The sequence below is a fragment of the Serinus canaria genome, chromosome 2, assembly GCF_022539315.1.
Source record: "Serinus canaria isolate serCan28SL12 chromosome 2, serCan2020, whole genome shotgun sequence".
Classification (NCBI taxonomy): Eukaryota; Metazoa; Chordata; class Aves; order Passeriformes; family Fringillidae; genus Serinus; species Serinus canaria.
The window spans coordinates 73,851,090-73,871,721 of record NC_066315.1 but is presented as its reverse complement, the minus strand read 5'-3'; positions in this window follow the sequence as shown (position 1 = coordinate 73,871,721).

Sequence of the window (20,632 nt, the reverse complement as noted above, 5' to 3'; positions counted from 1 at the left end):
AAAACCTTTTTATGTTGCAAGGCATCACTCAAAAAATTCAGAGTTTAAGATCAGTTAATAGTAATAGAGAAATATTTAGTTTGGTTTCCATACTAAGAGACTATCACAGCCTGCAAAACAAAGCCTTCACAAGCTAGAAATGGCTGTGTTAACTTTATCTACATTCAGTTAAACATCTTAGAAACTGGGAAACTGTGGCACAGTTTTTAAGGGATACAATCAAATTTTCTGCATAAAATCTACTTTCAGTTGATGGCTAACATAGTGAACAGAAACAAGAAATTAAGTTTAAAAGATGCCCTTTCTCAACACTGGTCATTCAGCCCTTTCATAAACAGTAATTGTATTTTTTTGACTGAGTGTCTGCACTACTTCCTCTGCAGCAGGAACAAAAAGGAGTAATTTCTTAAAGACAGCATTCATGTGTCATCTTCTTGTCTTAGTGCCCCTGCATCCTACAGCTTCTTTGATAAATAAAGGTACTTGTGCCTAACTGAATTAAGGGCGCAATTGGAGTTGCTTTGAATTCTGAGTTCCTAACAGTGAAGCCTAAACAGTCTCTGGTATTAACATTCCCCAAACCAGACAAATCAGGCTATCTAGGTACTAAAGTGTTCTGCAGTAGAGGAATGCATTCAGATAACAAGGAAGAATCAAACTGATTAATAGGACCCAGATTAATCTTGCACTGCTCAAACAACACCCTGGAGATCCATTACCATTTGGTCTGCTGTCTTTTCCCTGAAAGAAGAGGAACACCTGTTTACTTACTAGCTGCTCTTAGCCTGGAAAAGACAAAATGTTATTACTGCTCAGAGGACAGATCAGTGTGGCTGGTATTGTCCTCTTAGAGACTGGCTGTACATTTGCATTTCTGCAGTGTCCTGACAGTTCCTCCCTTGCACCTCTTTCCCCAGTGCACAGAGGAGAGGGGTGTGGGTTGCTCCTAATGCCAAGAGAAGGAAGATGCTCAGTGCTCCTGCCAGATGGGTGATGGAAAATGAAAGAAAAGCAAAGCGAGCACAAATCCAGCCCCTGAAATTGCCAACGTGTGACTGTGCCAATGTGTGACTGTGTAGGTCTTCTATTACTGAGGGAGAGTAGCACACAATAACAGAAATACACAAAAAAGAATGATTTCCATGTGACTGAAGGAAGGAAGTTCATCCTTATGTTTAAAGCAATGGAGTATAAGCTGACACAAACAAACAGAAAAAATAGCACACCAGTGCAAAAACTTCCTTAAAGGTGCCTCATGTTTGCTTTATGTCTTAGAGTACAATTTATTACTGAATAAATACATTAATTTTGGAGACTTAAGAACTTCCACTCAGTACTAGTAGATTTTTATATTTGCAAAAATCTACAAATTCAAACAAAAATATAAAAAAACATGTCCTTCACACAGATGAAATCTTCAGGGTTTGGTTGTTTTTGTTGTTGTTGTTTTTGTTGTTTTGATTTTTTTTCACATGTAATTCCTTTATTTGTAGCTCATTTTCCAGTGTAAATAGTATATTCTTTCATTAATGAAATTCTGGAGGGCCCTCTGTTTCTTTTATCATGTATCCCATCTACAACTGTATATAATTTGAAAAGGAACTAATTTAATCCCTCAACACACATTTATATTTTCAGCATTCTTATTTATGCTTTCAGAATTCACAGAAGAACACTTTTCTCTCAAAAAATGGTTTTAAATATCAAGAATGACTATCCGTTAATATCGATCTATTTTTATGTTCAGTTTCTTTATGAAAATGGTATGAAAAATATTTGTTAGGGTAAGCAAGTCATGTGTTCTGGCATACAACATATATTCCATACAATCCTCTACAGAGGGAGGTGAGAGGTTCATATATTTGCAATGGAAAGAAAGGCAAGTGTGGGAGAATGGTGATAACTTGTTGTATTAGAGTCTGTTCAGTTTAGACATAGTCACAGGATCACTTCTTCCCCGTTAGAAAACGGAATGGACCTTTCATATTCAGTGAAAGAGAACAACCACTTAGCTGGCTGTTATTGATGCAAACACCAGACTGTCCTACCACAGATTTTCAGCTTGAAGGATAATACTAGCATGTCCTAAATTTACAAAATTTTAAAAGTAAGAGAAAGAAAAGGAAACTGCAACAAACGGTGAATTTAAAAAAACCCAAAAAAACTTCTAAAGTAATATTGCCACACATATTATGCTACTCAGATAACATCATTACTTCATTGCTTACTGTGAAAATAACTTTACAGTTCTATAGATGAATGCTTTTCTCTACAAGGTCTCAAAGCTGAATACAGGTAGGCATTTTAGATTAAAAAATGTAACTAAGAATGATGGGCCTGATTTTTCAGCTGAAATATCAATGTATAAATGTTACAATAAATATCTGGGATAGGTAAAGTTTTCCTGCATGTTTAAGAGACATGTGAGTAATTAAATAGTATCTTGCCTCAGATAAAAGACTGCTATATTGCAAAATTTTATAGAACAATTTCTAGCGGATAATGAATCTACATGTTGTTCTTTTCACATAAAAACCAGTCTTGCTCAGTAACCTGAGAAATATGTCTTACAATAATTGCTAATCTACAGAGTATTATTAGTACTAAAAAAATAGACCTCAAACATTGATATGATTAGCTTCAAGTGACCTCTTAAATCAAGAAGCCAAATTTGGTTTGTTTTCCCCCTCTGTATTAATAAATTCTGAAAAAGTGTTAGGCAGTTCCAGTTATCTTTATTAACTACACAACCCATCACAGAAACTGTTTGCAATAAGAATAGTTCAAATAGCTTTGAAGCAAAAAGCTGTAGCTGAAATTAGACTTTGGAATTCTTTTCTACCTTATAATATATTCTGTGTAGAAAGAATTTGGTTTAGGCTGATTGAATGTCCCATTACCAATTCACACTGCAGTTATTTTTTGTAACTGAGTCTGCAGAAGTCTGCATGCTATTGAATGCAAAGTGGTGTTACAGACTTTAAGAAATTCAAACCAGAATATAATATGACAAATATACAAAAATTTCACTTTTAGATTTAAAACCTACATTTCTTTCATGCAAATGTTCTGATCTGTCCAGAAAGAAAGAAAGAAAAAAATCAGCTTGGATCTTGATTCTGTTTTAGTGAAAATGAATTTTCAAGACATTGATAGCAAATGCAAAAAACCTCTTAGAATCATAGAATGTGCTGAGTTGGAAGGCACCCACAGGCATCACTGAAGTCCAACCCCTGGCCCTGCACAGGACACCCCAAGAACCATACCATGTTCCTGGGATCATTGTCAAAACTCTCCTTGAGCTCTGTCAGGCTTGGTGCTGTGACCCCTTCCCTGGGGAGCCTGTTCCAAGGTTCAAACACCCTCTGGATGAAAAACCTTCCTCTGATATCCAACCTAAACTTCCCCTGACTCAACTTCATGGCATTCCCATGGGTTCTGTCACTGGTCACCATCACAGAGAAGAGCGATAGCTCTGGAGACCTTTCCAGTTTTTGGACACAGTGGTCCTCATCAATCCAAGGAAATTCATAGTAAAAACCAGGCCCATTACCCATGTACGATGCCTCAAAGACCAAACAACTACCACAGATCTGATTACTGTGCCCTGGAACAAGACTTAGAGGATGCAAAGAAAATACAAGACACTGCTGTATCTTCTAAGGTATCAATGCTTAAAATAGAGAAAAAAATACACTGTAGCCTCATAGCTCTGACCAAAAAATAACATCTTAAGAGATTCAGAGATTTAGTTGTTAGTTACCATTTCTCAGGACATACCAAAGCCTTTTCACCTAATAGATCCTAGCTAGCCAGCTCTCAGGAAAAAAAATGTCTTCTTGCCACCCCATAGTAGTAGTAGTAACACTAAATCAGATGGTGTCTATGCAACAGTCAAGTGCCACGTAGTCCAACAAAAGATACGGGAATAAGGCAGACCTTGATGGTCCTAAAAAGAATATGTGTCAATTCAAGTTACTCACATTTGAGAAGATTGGGGTAAAAAAAGTAAATTTGAGAACAGCACAATCAGAATGTATAATCAGACTAGTAAAAATATGCTTCTGACATATCAGCTAGGTTGATATGAAATATTGGTATTCAGAAAATTGGTAGTTTATATTTTTGCAAAAGTTGGAGATAATTTCAGTAAAGGTATTCAAAATATTTTTCCATTGAAAACATTCCTACTTTTAAAGCTTCTTATTGTTAAGAAGCTAAAATCCTTTTCCTTGCTAAATTACATAGAAATTCATTCTGCTGTAACTATTTTTCCATGCTATTGTTGAGTGTCATGTATTTTCTTACCTACCTACTTACCATATGTGAGCTGAAGAGTGAGATCAGTGTGCTGTATAAAGAAAATCAAGGTGACTTTGAATGAGAGTGCACAGATGCTACTACTATAGATTCACACAAATAACTCACAGTCAGTTTTAAGTGGCCTTAGTAAATAAAATGAGATTCATTCTTCTATGCTTTTATTTCTGAAGCTGACAATAGAAAATGAGCTACTTTCCAAACTTGATTTATGTCATATGAAGATTTCTGTTATGTTAATTTACAAAGAAAAATATCAAAAATATAGAAGTGGAATAAACTAAGCCTGTGGAAGCAATTCTTCTGGTATAAGGGGAACAAGTGTAAAGAACCACAAGTTATCATGTTAATCTGTATAGACTGAAAATAATTCTGCAAAGAAATCTAAGATACTCAGTGTATATTAGTTTTTCAGGGGAGGGACATTTGCTATTATTATTCCCGTCCATTTCTTGTAGGTTATGTAATATCATTTGCTTTCATCTGTTCTAATTAAGTATATAATATATGTACTGTATATTAAATAGCTGTACTGTGGTGCACAACAGGAAAGAGGGAAAATAATGATAAATATAAAAGAAAAACATTTTTTTCATAAGGATGTACTCTTCATTGTAAGCAATACAACACTTTTCTAAATTTTTCTAAATCAGACTTGAGGTTTTCCTGGTTTAGGACAAATTTGGAAGGGAAATTTCCAAAGCAACATTTCCTTTAAAAGCAGCATTCAGCAAACCCTCCCTGAAATGGCTTGGGAGATTAGGACAGAGAAACAACATACCATGCACATTTCTAACAAACCCCACCCCTGGGTGATAATCTCTGTCCTTTCCCCAAGGGAAGGTTTATAGGGAGTACCTTTGTAAACTCCCTATAAACCATTATCACTGAGCCCAGCAGTATAGCAACTCATATCCCTGCCGCTCTACTGTAAAAGCTTTGTGTCAGGGACAATAATGGAACTATCTGTGAATAGGAAAATAAGCCTAGGAACCAGAAAGGTATTAACACCTCAAACAGGCCTAGGGACCAGAGAAACATCAAGGCCTCCACCCAGAGAGACATTATAAACTCAGACTCCTTGGTGGGCACTGAACACTTAATCCCAATACAGACTAAGTAAAACCAAAACACAATCCATACAGGTTTTTTCTACTTTCACATGCCCCACACTGGGCGCCAAAATTCCCTGGTTTGGAAGAAATTTGGCAGGGAACTTCCTAAAGGGATGTTTTCCTAAAGGGCAGAATTCAGCAGCCCCTCCTCCAACCAGTTTGGGAGATGATGTCCTTGGAGAAAAGTGGAAAACCTGTATATTTAACAAGTGATGTACACACAAATATGAAAAAATGAACAATAAACAATGAAATCTCTTGTTCTGAAGAGATGGCAAAATCAGAAAGTCCTGTAGTTCAGAGAGAGTCCTTCTCCTGGGTGTGTTGTGGCTGAGCTCTTTCTGTCTCTCCAGGGCTCTGGTCCAGTGTCCTGGCTGCAGTGCAGCTTGGGGGAGTCCCCGGGCCATAGTCCTGATGTTCCCAGACTGAACAATAGCTGAACAGTTCCAAAAAAGAAACTTCTGGTCTCAGCTAATTAGGAAAAAAAACTAACTAAAAGCAAAGGAGAGCTCTCTCCCACTGTCCATGCTGCAGTCCATGAGAGAGAATTTCGTGAGGGTCAATTGAAGCTTCTGCAGACAAAGGAAGTGTGGCATCTTTCCCCCATCGCTCTCAGAACGAATTGTAAGGGTCAGAACTCAGTATTTGCAGTAAAGCAGAGCAGACAATGGGGGATACCGGGCCATACAGTCACCCCAGGACAGAGGTACACCATACTGTAGTTCTAAATCACAGGAAATAATGTCACTACCATCTGTGTCAGACTAGAAGACCCAACTATCCACTTCAGTACTTGATGAAAGCATGTAATGCAAAATGTGACAACAAAATGTTTCTTTATCCAAAGCCCGCTCCTACTTAAAGGGTTGAAGAAAGGTCAATGAATGTATCAGTATGCTGATAAATCTAGAGGGTGTTTTGTGGTTTTGCTTGTTGTTTCCATGGCCTTGTATCGTTCTTTTAATTTGTTGGTAATTAGGTACTTGTACAGACTAACAAATCAGAAGAGCTAATGGTCATTAGTATATGTATGTCAGTTTTGTTAGAAAGGAAGATAATAGAATGAAGAATTGAATAGGGATTTAGACAAAAAAAAAAAAAAAGAAATTGACAAATACCATTAGTACTTTCCAGTATTAGATGCTCAAATATAGAAATTAATGTATTTTAATAATACTTTGGCACTTTCCTTTGTACTGTGTTGAAATTATCTAAGCAGGACTAGCCTGCTTAAATAAATAAAATATAGCTTTAAACTTCATTAGTGACCTCTACAACAGCTCAACAGCTTCAGGTTTCTGCATCTCCTGGGTATTTTACAAGCTGTAAAAGAGAGTAGCATTTTGTTTCTGACCAAAAAAAAAAAAAAAAAAAAAAAAAAAAAAAAAAAAAAAAATTTCCTTCAGTATCTTAGTAGTTTGTCCAAATGCGTCAATCCATTATATTTCATCATCAAAAAAAGGAGATTATAATTATGATCTAAATAATAAATTTTAAGTACAGAACAGTAGAGAAAACAAACATTGATATTTCTGAGAAAATTTGCATTCTTAGGAGCTGCTACCTAGGAAAAAAATTTTTGATTAAATCAAAGCATTTCACAATGTTCTACTCAATTCAGAACAATGGAAATAACTTTCCTAGGAGACAGCCATTTATTCAGCTCAATTTATGACTTAAGAATAAAGTGATACCCACACTCAAATTATTGCTTGTTGAATCACATCATGCCTTAGCCATGCTGGCAGAGAGCCCTTCCCAGCAGCAGAGTACATTTCATCACCTCACATCCTGTTATCACGCTGTACCCTTTACGTTTTGAAGGATAAGAATGTCAGCCTGGATAAGGCAAAGAGAGATATGGTTTCTCACAGACTGATAATATAGGCAGTTGCTTATGCACTTCTCCAAAGAGAAACAATGTAGATAACATTTTCAAGGGAGTCATCAGAATTGTAATGGGCACACAGTCTTTCCAAAGATATACAGATCATTATCAAACATTTCATATTCCCTTACATGTCCCCTGGGGTGTCTGTATATGGTAGTGAGAGAAGTTCAATAACACACTGTGAAAACAAAACAAAGATCCAAAAAATTAGCTTCAGAGTTCTACTCTGCCTTTGATCCTAAGAAAACCACATACCTTGCTTTGCCTAGGCATAATAGTCCTGTGCTTGTGCAACAACAACCCCATGCAATGCTAAAGGCTTGAGAAAGAGTAGCTGGAAAGCTGCCTGCTGGAAAGGGACCTGAAGGTGCTTGTTAACAGCTGGCTGAACATGAGTCAGTGTGTGCCAGGTGGCCAAAAAGGCCAATGACATCTGCTCCTCTATCAGCAATATCGTGGCCAGCAGGACCAGGGCCGTGGTTTCCCCCTGTACTCTGCACTGTTGAGGCTGTGCTTCAAATCCTGTGTCCTGCTATAGGGCCCTCATAGCAAGAAGGACATTGAGGTGCTGGAGCCTGTCCAGAAAAGGGCAGTGGAGCTCGTGAAGGTCTGGAGCACAAATCTCATGAGGGGCAGATGAGGGAGCAGAGGTTATTTAGCCTGGAGAAAAGGAGTGTCATGTGAGACCTTATCACCCTAACTACCTGGAAAGAGGTTGTAGTGATGTGGGAGGTGATCTATTCTCCCAAGTAACAAGCAATAGGACAAGAGGAAATGACCTCACTTTGCACTAGAGGAGGTTTAGGTCAGATATTCAGAAAAATGTCACTGGAAGGGTGACCAGGCATTGGATCTGGCTGTGCAGAGAAGTGGGGGAGTTCCCATTCCTGGAAGTATTTCATGGTTATGTAGAAATGACACGTAGGGATGTGGCAGAGCTGGAGTAACAGTTGGACTCAGAGATCTTAAAGGTCTTTTCCAAAGTAAATTAATCTATGGCCTATGATTTAAGGGCCTTTTTCACACAGACACTTCAGAAGTTTAGAGAATGTTGATGCGATCCTTATTTTCCAGGTGGGAAATGGAGACAGAGACATTAAATGAATTATTGTTAAAAGAGTAATAAATTAGAACATCCTAACCAACAGAACTCTTTTTTTCTGATTTGTTTTTGTGACTGATGTATATGTTATTGTCAGCAACTAATTTCTCACTGTAAACTAAGAGGTTTTTAATAAAATCAGACAAATGACAAGGTCTAGCTGTGGGCCAGAGTGTTGAAGAAACTTGATTTCATATGCTGCTAGATTTGATATGTTAGGCCTTCAGTTTAGTGATAGCTGAAGATACCATCTTGGCTTTCTTTTGTTGTCTATTTTCATGGTACAGTACCAGCACGACACAGAAGCTAGCATCCCTTCTACCCTGATGACAAGGCAGTCCATCCAGTGCTCCAAATATTTGTGCAAACTGTTCAAACTGATCTAGTTGATTTTGCCTGGAATTAATGGTGAAGCACTCACAGGAACTCTGCATCTGGAAAATGTACTTTCATATGCCTACTTGATGCTGCTGGAATCAGAGAAATTTAAATACTTTGTTTTGTCTAGGGAGACTGCATATGGTGTCAATTTACATTATACATGGAAGCTGCTGGAGTTTTATTTGTCTTTCTAAATACACTATCACTGAATTTTCCAAATGGGCTATTAATTGAAAGAGTTCATGATTGCTATCCAAGATTTCTATTTTTGATGGAAGATATGTGGTTTCTTTTCTCATAGCTTTATACTCTGTCTTGTAAAAAGGATCTAGTTAGCAGAGGGTGAGAGACAGATGCCTTGCTTCTGCTAAGCTTCCTTGCAGGGTCAGCCAGACTCTTCCACAAGAAGCCTGGTCACCTTGAAGACCTTTCTCCAGTGTAGAGTACCATTCTACCAGATCATGAATACAGACTTAGGGTAGCCAACCACATTGGCTGTTTTTTACCAAGCCCACTGTCTTGCTGAGGAAATTTATTGTCTGTTTTCTTCAGAAATAGATAACTATTATTATATATATTTTTACTATAAAAATATTTACTTTTCCCCCTACCTCTAACTCCACATTTCAAAATTATCTTCCAAGAGGTCATCAATATGCCACACTGTTTGCCAAGAGAGTATCTTCCCTCAAGTGCCTCTATTCTTGGGATTAAAGCTACATAAGAAAATGTGATAATAAAATATCATCAAACATGAGAGTATAGTAATGTGTTTGTGCTTTAAACATCCATTAGCACTGTGACTTGTCTCAAAAGTTTTTTTTGAGGAGGAATTAAGGTGATGCTTTTGCGAAAAAGGATCATTTATAAGCTATTGAGAAAATGCTATCACTTCTAAAACATTACATGACTAGTATATGCTCTCAGTGAACTACATACGTTGTACTAGTATAAAGTCCATTCCAGTGCCTACTAAAAATAGACAATTTTCTCTTTTTTTAGTCATTTGCCTGATAGTTTTGCTCTTCCCATTTAATCTTGCATGTCACGAGATGATACTGTTTCCAAGACTGAGAAGAAAATTGTAGACATGGTACCACTTTGCATTACTTATCAAATGTTTCTTCACAGACATGGTTTAAAACAATACAGTATCTGTCCAAAGGGACACTAATTCTATCCCTTAAGTAAATATTTTCAGTGGAAATTTACATGAAAATATCCCTGTTTCTTCTCTCCAGCTTGGATTGCTTGCAAAAAAAAAAAAAAAAAATTAATAATAAACATTTTGAGAAGGCAGCAGTTGTGTGTGGCAATGAAAATGAAATTGGATCAACTCAGTTTGCTATTTCCATCAGATAATGGTGTAGATCTCACTACAACATCATGAGCATTTTTCATTAACAAATTTGAAAGGGAAAAAAATTAATTTCACTTTTTTCCTCTGCAGGAATTCATGTTTTGATGGAGTTTTTGATACAGAGGTCTATTAGCAGATTTAACATGAACAATGACAAAACAGGGGAAAAATAATATCACAGTACAGGTAATATTATAATATACAATCTTAGTTAAAGGAAAGAAATGATTTTTTTGTATTTTAGGAATTACATTCATCTCATATAATCATCAGTTTTTTACTAAGAATTTCAGATCATGTTTGACCTTCTAAGACTGCCTGATTTATCTTTTCCCTGAATCAGGAAGAAATTCTATTTTGTACTTACAAAGACACCTTTAAAATTTATAACTTTAAAAACACAGCATCCTAAAACAGTCTGTGATCCAGGCGAAAACAGATATTGATGTCCTTCCCAAATTCCCCATACCATTTTATCCACCAATTGCTCAGATTTATCAGTGACTCACTTCTGTTATCTCTTTCTTGGCCTTCTAAGCTGAGCCACGGATGAACCATATACACCTTTCCCTGGAAACTGTTGTACAAATCTGCACGTGTACCTGTTTCCTAGCTGCTGATCCCCTACAGCATCACTTAGCAGAGGTGCCTATGGCTTGTTTAGCTTCAAAGTTGAAAAATGAAAATATTGCCTGAAAACCAGCATATAACACAAGCAAAATCTAAATGTACGGACTTAACTTTTATATTTAATTGTGCACTCAATCATATTTTCCTTTGTTTTAAAATTTTACTTAAATATTACTAATCTGGTTGCATCGAGTGTGTACTTCCAATTATCACTCTTTCCCACAAAAAATATGTATTAAATACTCTTTTTTTAAAAATATTGGAAGGACATTATGAAGCTCTGATTATTATTATCTTTTTTTTTCTACTTATAATCAGTAAAAAGGCAAAATTATCTTGTGGGGGCAACTGTTGTGATACAGACAGGAACTTCAGTACTTGCACATACACAAATTCTTAGAATGAAAAATCATTGGAAGAAGAGAGGTATCAGAAAACTTCAAGACATCACAAAGCAGAGTAATATAACATTCCATTTCTACCAGACTTCTTTTATTTTTCATGACATCTGGATGATCTGTCTCTGAGGCAGATCAAACTGTACCAGACATATAATAAACACTTGGTATTTTTCCCATCATTTTACATTCTTATGTAAAAAGTTTATTGAGGGCCATTAAAACAGAGATATTGGAAAAATGGTTCTCTACACTCTTATATTCTTCTCATTTTTCTTCTACAACCACCTTTCATGTCACTGTGCTTCCCATTTATATTCTTTCTCTCTCCTGCTTTGTGCTCATTTCCCACTTGTTGGCCCCAGCACACTCTGATCAACAGGGCTGTTGTGAAACTTCAAAATATTTGTAAAGACCAGCTGAAAGGAAAACAGATGTTCTAAACCTCATCATAAGCAGACAAATTAAGACAGTGTTCAAGACTGTTTGTCTATAATATTTTCCTTTGAGGCACTTTCTATGGTTTGCAAACACCAGATCAATTATGAGGGTGAAGTATCACAAGCTCTCATGCAAGCATCCACTAAAGACGCACTAGATTCATCTAGAAAAAATTAATCAAAACACTTTCTTTGAAGAAAACCCTGGAGAAACATATTAAAGATATGAAATTTGCAAGAAAATAACACTGAACACCCAAACATATAAAGAGATGGCAGTGGAAATGCTAATTATGAGAAGTTATAAAATGCTTGTTTCAGTACCCTAGCCAAACTCCAGTCTGAGGTTTTTTATGCCAGTTAAATCCATTGGTTGCACAAATGAAAAAAACGACAAATGAAATTTGTTTAGAACTTGAGCTTAAAACTTTAAAGGCAAATATAAACAGATTTGTTTTTTCCCTCTACTTTTGAACTGAATGCTGATTTAGCTGCAAATTGTTGATAATAAGCCTCAGCCTTTGACAGTGGCAAATGGCAGATGATTTAGAAGATGAAACACAGCCCCTCAGCTCAATATAAATAAACAGCAAACAAACAAACAAACAAACAAGTATTTTTTTCTTTTCTTCTTGGGGTTGTAATTTCTAAAATTCAGACTGTGCAACATTATTATTTTATTTAAATAATAAAAATTTAAGGTTCTAAATCATACTGATTCTGCCCATCTACATTAGGAGACAGAATTTTTAAAATAATTCTCAAGCAGTTTTGAAAAAAAGAAATGATAACCACTTTTATTTATTGTAGGGAGGGAACTGTCTTACACCTGTGAGTCTACCTGGTCCACCCAAACTCTCCATTTATTTCCCAAGTAAATGGGATCTCTTCACTTGGAATAATACTTATTTATAAGTAGAAAACTATGACTAGATGAATGGAGGATTAGAAATTTGATACTACAAGACTACCTCTTTGATTTACTTTAAACTGATATTCCTGGATTGTACCTAAACCCCTTCACATTTCTCTGCACTCAGTTATATTTTTTGTTCCATACAGAGTTAACAGAACTCATAACCCAAAAATAAACCCCAAAAATTAGCTAAGAAGAAATCACACACAAATTTCTTACTTTCATTGATACCACATCCAAATTTTTCCTCAGTCCCCTTTAAAATCTGATATTAACACTGCTTTATCTTGTTTTTCCTGAGTTGTCTGTTTGAAGAAGCTGGATAAACATAGCTCCAAATTCCTCAAAGTATTCCCCCAAGTGATTTACTTTAAAATAAATGAAGCCATTGGGAATCTTTGCAGGCAGTTACAGCTAGTAGTCCCCAAACAGCCAAAAATAGCAATGATAAGACCTCAGAGGAACTGCAAACTAACAAAGGAAAAGCACAATTAACACAACTAGCCAAGAACACAGCCTAATTTTCATAACCCCGTCTCCTGCTGCCTTACACATCTGATGATTTTGTTCTTGCACCATCCCATGTTCTGCATGGCCACAGCTGTGCAGTGAAGTCTCACCAGGTCATTAATTCACTTCAGCACCTGAAGTGACACAGCCAATGTGGTGACGGGAGCGTGCGGCTGTGGCGCACAAGCAGTCGCCGCAATTGAGACAAATGCTTGTGACATTATGCCCAAAAAGAATCATCAAATAACACCTAACCCCTCCTGTAAGAGATTAGGTGTTAGCTGCCTTACATCTCACAACAATCTCCCCAAAAGTTATTACAGCAAGCTCACTCACTCTGGGAAAGCCTTATTAAATGCTACACACACACACTCACACACACACACATAAAGATATACAACTTAGAGAAAAATAGCTCAATATAACATATTTAGTGAGGACAACCCAGATACATGAATCACCAGAAATATGAAGTAATTGAAGAAGGAGAGGAGGAAAAAGGAAATTACATCTTAACTGCCCTCCATTTTTCACCTGTTAGACATATCTTTTCATGGTTAAAAAGTTTCAATGGACTATTTCAGTAAAATAAGGTTCTCAGAAAAATCAGAAAAAAACCCAGGCGAGTATGTAGGAATCAATCTTTTGTGGATTGTGACAGAGGAGCTTGCCTACCTACTTCTTTTTTGTTTATTATCTAATATCTTGAGTATGGCCCTAAGGGGACAATATAGTCTAGGATTTATTAATACTCCCAGTTACAATTTTAAGTAAACATTTAGGTTACCAAAATGATGGAAAGAGACACAATGGTCCATTTTTCTTTCTTAAGATGACTTAATTCTTTTTGTTTGAACTCCCACAGGAGACTGCTCTGTTAACTTTAATGTGAATATAACTCAGCCATTAATTCCAGATGGTGTTTTAATTGTAATCCCTTGACATATCAAACACTACTGACATGTGGGGGCAAAAAAATTTATATATATATATATATATATATATATATATATATATATATATTATATATATATATATATATATATATATATATATATAAATATGTATATGTATATTATATATGTGTGTGTGTGTGTGTGTGTGTGTGTGTGTGTGTGTATATATGTATATGTATATATGTATGAAATCATACCAGAAATCATATATTCTTTCTTTATCTCAGTAGTAGCCAAAAGTCAATCAAATGGCTTGGTATTTATGTCATTAACATCAATTAAAAGAAAAAGCTCAATATGTCAATAGAAACAGTGATTGCCAATCACGTAGCACGACACTGCCTTTATCAAATGATTAGAAAAAATGTTCAATCAGAATGGGAACAAGAAAGAAGAAATGAGCCCAACAGTTTTCTGTACCTACACCTACTACAGCATCTGAGCTGATTTCAATAATTGAATAATCACAGAAAGGATAAGTGCAGCTATATAAAAAGAGTCATAGAGGGAAAGATAGGCATCTCCTATTTTAAATCCTATTAAGTTAGCCATTTTCCCTGTATGCATACATTCAAGATAAATAGCAACATAAAATGCTTATAAACTTCTTTGTTGTATTTAATGGTATAACTCTCCTGTGAGTGAAGTTCCTTAAGTTGTGCAGACTCTGGGGAGAGTTAGGTGCTTTAAAATGGCAGCTCTAGAAATCCTTGTGTTGAGCAGTGAGCCACTCAAAGTAGGTAAAAGCAAAACTGTATGTATAAAGCTGTATCAACTTGTCTGATGGAGATTTTCTCTGAGGCTCAAGTAGCTCTGTCAAGGATTTGGAAGCCTCTCCTGTAACTGCTCTTTCAAAGAACTGCAGAATGTTGTTTCCAAGCAAAACAAAATTGTGAGAAAAAGAAGCAGCTGATATTTCTGTGCTTAGTAGTTAGGATTCTCAAGCAGACTTCTCTTAATTTTTCTCTTAAAACGAAGCAATTAAAATCTCCATTCCTCAAAATCATCTCACAGAGTGGGTAATTAATTAAAAATTAATTAATATGTACATATGTATGTACGTATACATAACAACCTTCCTCTCAGTGGTTAACATCCACTCAAAATGCTTTTTTCTGGACAAAACCACATCTAAAATTTAATTTTCAATTATTAAAGTAAGCATGAGATAAAAACCCAAACCCAAATCAATCAAACCCAAACTCAACCAAATAAAGTAAGAAAAAGAAGCACCATTCTACTTCCTCATTTAGTTCTGTTTGAAAAAAAAAAATCTTACTAAGGTTTCCTAGGCCTTATTTTTGTTTGTTAAATTGAAAGTCTCTGAAGATTTATACGAAAAATGCCTGCTTACAGGACTCTGGGTTAGTCACAAATCAGAAAAAGAGCTGTCCAGTCCTGGCAGTTTTCATCAGACAAACTTCTTTCCTTAGAGCTGGAAAGTAAATTATGACATTCTATGGTGAGTCCAAAGACAATTCTGAAAGAGGCTTCCTAATTGTATTTATGGAATCTGGTGTCTCAGCCCTACCAATGACTTTCATTCTGCTCAGCAAACATCAAGTGTTCATAAGTGCAGTTTTTCTTCCTCATCTTCTGTCTTCATTACACAGCGACCGTGATTTCCAGTAAGAGTATCTGAGTTCATTGCTGCCAGATAATTCTTGACTGGCAATTTCATTTTAAATACAAAAAATGTTTACTTCTCACAGAAGATGGGTTTTGTTCTGATATTCTCCTCTCTTCTAAGAATATTGAAAATATGCTTGGTTTTATTTCTTTCATCAATAAATGTTCATGCAATCAGCTTTCCTCAAACAGAAGTCTTGAGTATTTAAAATCTAATATCATTGCACCATGGGCAAAATCATGGAAACTTTCTGATGCTGTTCTAATTTTATTACCTTCTGAATGCTTTTTAAATTTGCATATATTTAGTCTATATATGCCCTTAAAAATAAAAAAGAATAATCAAGGAAATACATTCTCAGAAGATCATATACCATGGTACTATCAAACTAATCTTACTGTATTTTAAGACTGATTGTTACATTTTGAACAATTTATATTTGAAATGACATGGAGATGCCAAGATTTGTATTGCTGAAGTGTAGAAAAAACAGTAATCCTGAAAAAGAGAATCAAAAGTCTGTTAGTAAACTAGCTTCCCTCTGGAGATAATTCTAATTTTATGTGTTTTACATAAAATAGCCTGTGAATTGTAGCTTAACCTTCTGCTAGCTACTGTTTGGGATAACCTGAATTCTGTGCAGTAAGTAGGTGACAAAACCATCTTAAATTAATGGGTATTAAACCTCTTGGCTACAGCACACAATGACTTAATCTTTAAACTATTATAATTTACAGATAGCTCCTAAAACAGCATCAGTGAAAGGATTATAATATAATGCAATACCCACTGTATGAGTAAAACCTCTGAGTCTTTACCATAGTACTGTACTTCAAGAATTCATGAGTATTTTTTCCTTTTGCTACTTGGAATTATTATTTTTTCTTCTGAGTCTTTTTACAAGAACTGAGAGTCATTAATCAGAAACTGTCTGGTAATGATGTACCAGTAGCAAGACTTCTTTCTTTGCCTCCAGCAATTCTTCAAGAATCATAATTTTAAAAGTTTATGATTCATTATACTTACATGTTTCTTATAATAGGATATTTTACCAACATAAATGATGTAATAATATGCACATTTTCACATTTTAAGGAGGGAGATTTGACAGAATTCTCAGCTCTGCTCTGAATATCCTTTGCTTTTCTGCTTTATATACCAACATAGTCACTATCTATGCTACAAAATTATGACCATGAAGTGTTTTTTAGAATTGAGAGTATTGTCTGTAGATACAAAACCAAGAGGAAATAGCACAGTGAACTTCCAGAGCGTGGTTTCCTCTAGAGATAACAGCATTGTTTTTCTTGGTATGGAATCAGAGATTTGTCTATCGAAGATGCTTATAGGTCAACATAAGTAATTTTTAACAGCAGTGCTTTTACTTCTGCTAATTGTAAACAACTTTTAAGAAGTTACCACCCCCACCCAAAAGTTATTCAATTCCAAAAATTGCCTCAGAAAATGCACAGTTGTTCAGGTAAAATTTATAGTAACTCCGTAAAATTATAAATTTTAGATCCAGGGCCATTGGAATGATTTGACAACATGTATTCTGTGTCAATTTAAAATTCTTCATGTAATTTAATTAAATTGCTGTCAATTAATATTCATTATATGAGAAAGAGCAAAACATACTGAACTATTAATGTGACTCATAAAAGGAAAAAAAGAAAAATTGCATAACACTGAGTCATCTTAGATATCCTCATTCAATGAGACAGACCTTTTGCAATAGGAAGGTTAATACGCTTTTATATAATATTTCCAATTTTTAAAAAAAGGATTTTCTAAAATAATATTGTAGTCATAATCTGAATTTTTCTCTCCTTTTTCTTTCATGATATGTGACTTCAAAAGAAGTAAAAAGTGTTTCCAGTAAATAATGTACATATTCCAATATCAAAATCAAATAGAGCTCCTGAGAGTATGTGAGTTAGTATTATTTCATTAGTATTCATATAGATAGATCCAATATTCAATGTTCTGTAATGTGGCATCTCCAAAAAAATTGCTCATAAAGTTCTTAGAGTCTTCCTTTGGTCTTTGATTCATTCTTCATCACTTAGTTGTACTATGTACATTTTTGAAAAAAAAATCCAAAAATACCCCAAGGAAATAAATCAAAACAAAACAAAACAAAAAAAACCAACAAAAAGTCAAACCAATAAAGAAAAATACACAAGAAAACCTTAAAATGTTCACTAGTATTATTATTCCTTCAGTACAAAACAAGAATTTCAAATAAAGTGCAGACAAATGTATATAAAAAACCCTACTGCCTATGTCACAGAAATGTTATAGCAATATTTTACTGTTCTGTTGCTATTTTAATTTTTTTTCACTAAATGACCTAGCTGAAACAGATTGCTTACTGCTGTGAAGAGGCTTATATAGCACTAATATCATATATGAAACAGATGTCTAGCTTACTTCTTATATTGTGATTATAACTGAACAGGATTCAGAGGAAGATTTTATTATGACATCTGATCTATAACAGCAAATGCTTCATGTCCTGTTGGAAAGTATTCTAGTGATAGAAAGCTCCTGCTTTTGGCTCTGTAAAGCTGTGAGAAACACAAGCATCCCAAATTTCCTTCTAAAGATCAGTTTTGTCTTTTAGTGAATTTTGGATTACTGACACAGTATGGGATCAAGTAAAAGAGAGGTGAGGGGAGAAGAATAAATTTTAATAAAGCCAGAAAAAATTGTCAGCAATTTTGACAATGACTGATGTGTTGAAGGTTTTAGGTCAAAAAGTAAAATCACTCAGCAGAGTACAGAGGTGGCAAACACTTTATGTATTACATGATTCAGACTCATAATATAATTGAAATTTTATACATAAAGTGCAGTTTATTATTTATATCTGTATTTTTTCTTAAAGAGACCAGCATATAGGGGAAGTAGTTTGTATGAATGTAATATAACCCATAAAAGGTTTCTTTTTTATATAAATTAAAAAGAAAGGTTTTCACCAATTGCTAATATGAAGTCGTCATTAACTAATGTATTAAAATAATCTGACTCACTTCTTTTGTGTTTGAAGAGTTCATTATACACTTAATGATCCTGACAATCTGCAGCTCTTGGTTTTCTCTGTAGGGAATGGCAAGAATTAAGTTTCTCTGTCTAATTTTCATGCTCATATAGAGTGAATGTATTTGTGATAAAATAGCAATCATTGCAAATGGGAGGAATTTGCAAAATTCCCTTTCCTACAGTTTTCCAGTAATGTTAAAAGTCCATTTCTCCTTGGTTAGTTTTTTTTTTTTTATTGTTAAAGGCACATTTTTAATGAAAACAAAATTGGAGAGTAAGCTTCATCAAAATCTTAATTGAATTAAAAGGAAGAAAAAATACAGTATTTAAAATTTATGCTCTCCATTTGGTCTTGGAACACAAAATGCAACCTTACATAAATTAACCAGGCTATCAGAATGTTTTATTAGGTATTAGAAACATGATCATTTGTTTTTTATAGATTTGGTCTCCTTTAAGTTGTTTTTTTTCACATTTTTTTAATACACCAGGCCCACAGGACGTTCAATTTCGCAGGAGCAAGGAGATGAAGTTACAGCTTTCTATTCCTTGGCAGTGTTTGTGTAAGACACAACATGAAGGATGGTGAGAATTCATAGCGGTTCTGTAATCACAGAGTGCGCTGTTAATCCACAGCATTGCGAACTGGGGCCAATTCAACATCAGCACTTCTGAGATTCAAGGGAAAGGTGAAATTACTGTAAAGCCCAAAGGTCCTAATTTAGCCATTACATGAACATAAAGTTTTCTGTTGTTTATGATCAGTGCTGCACATGAACTTACATTGAACTTCTTGAAAAGCAGACAGACTTTGGCAGATTTTTGCAGTCTCGGTGTGAGCAGTGAAGGGCACAACAAGTAGATATTCAATTTGGTTTTGGTAGCCATCCAAGTATCTTCTTCTACAAGTAAATTATGGAAGCATAATTAAATCAGGATATATGATATCTAGTCATCTGTGCAACCCAACCATATGATCATTTGTCTCCAATCATTACTCACTGTCATAATACCACTCCTGACATACCCATGCCTTACATTGAACCACATATATATTGTAACTGTGTTTTCTTTTGCCTTTCTTGTCTGTGATCACGTAATTTTGACTTCTTTTAAATGTTACTCTCAAGTCACAGGTGCTTGGAATATGGATTACCAATGTTTTGAAGTCAGAGACAAAAAGACCTAAAACTATATCATTATATTACTTTCTGGAGGACAATATTTCCCAACTGGAGATGATTTAACATTAGTACCAATATTATGTCAAATTATGGAAAGATTTTGCCTTTTAGAAGGTTAAATGCAGATAGGCCCTTTAGCAATTTCATAGTGGTTTTTGCATTTCTGGGGGGAATTATGATTGGCTTGGGTTTTTTTAAATGAAATTCTGTTGGGGTTTTAGAAGTTTGTTCAACAGATTTTTTCACTGGTCTGTCTTTTCCTAAATAACTTTTTATGACTAAAACCTGACAATAACACACCAAAAATCCTTTAGCGACTGTCACTTGTTATAGTCTTTTTAAGGGATATATATGTATTGATTTTCCATGTAGTAGAATTTACTCTCCTGTTTTATTGGAAAAAAAAACCCAGGAATTCATTGTCAATTAAAATGCAAATATAATAATTGATTTAGTTATTATACTGTAGTTTATTATGCATGATACATGTCATCATATTTTGGTCCTAATTTAAACTTTCTGTTTGCCATTACTGCTACTGTACTGCTTAAATGTAGGGTTTTATTTCTATGAAAAGTGTTTTATACATTAAAGAGTCTATAAACAAAGGGTATGTCTCCACCTTACCAAAGGGTAAAAAAAACACAGAAAAACCCAAACAAACCAGTAAATTAGTTGCATTGAAAGATATGAATAATAAAGTACTGCAGCACAAGGGAATCACTGAAGTATGTAGTTGATCTCGTCTCAACAT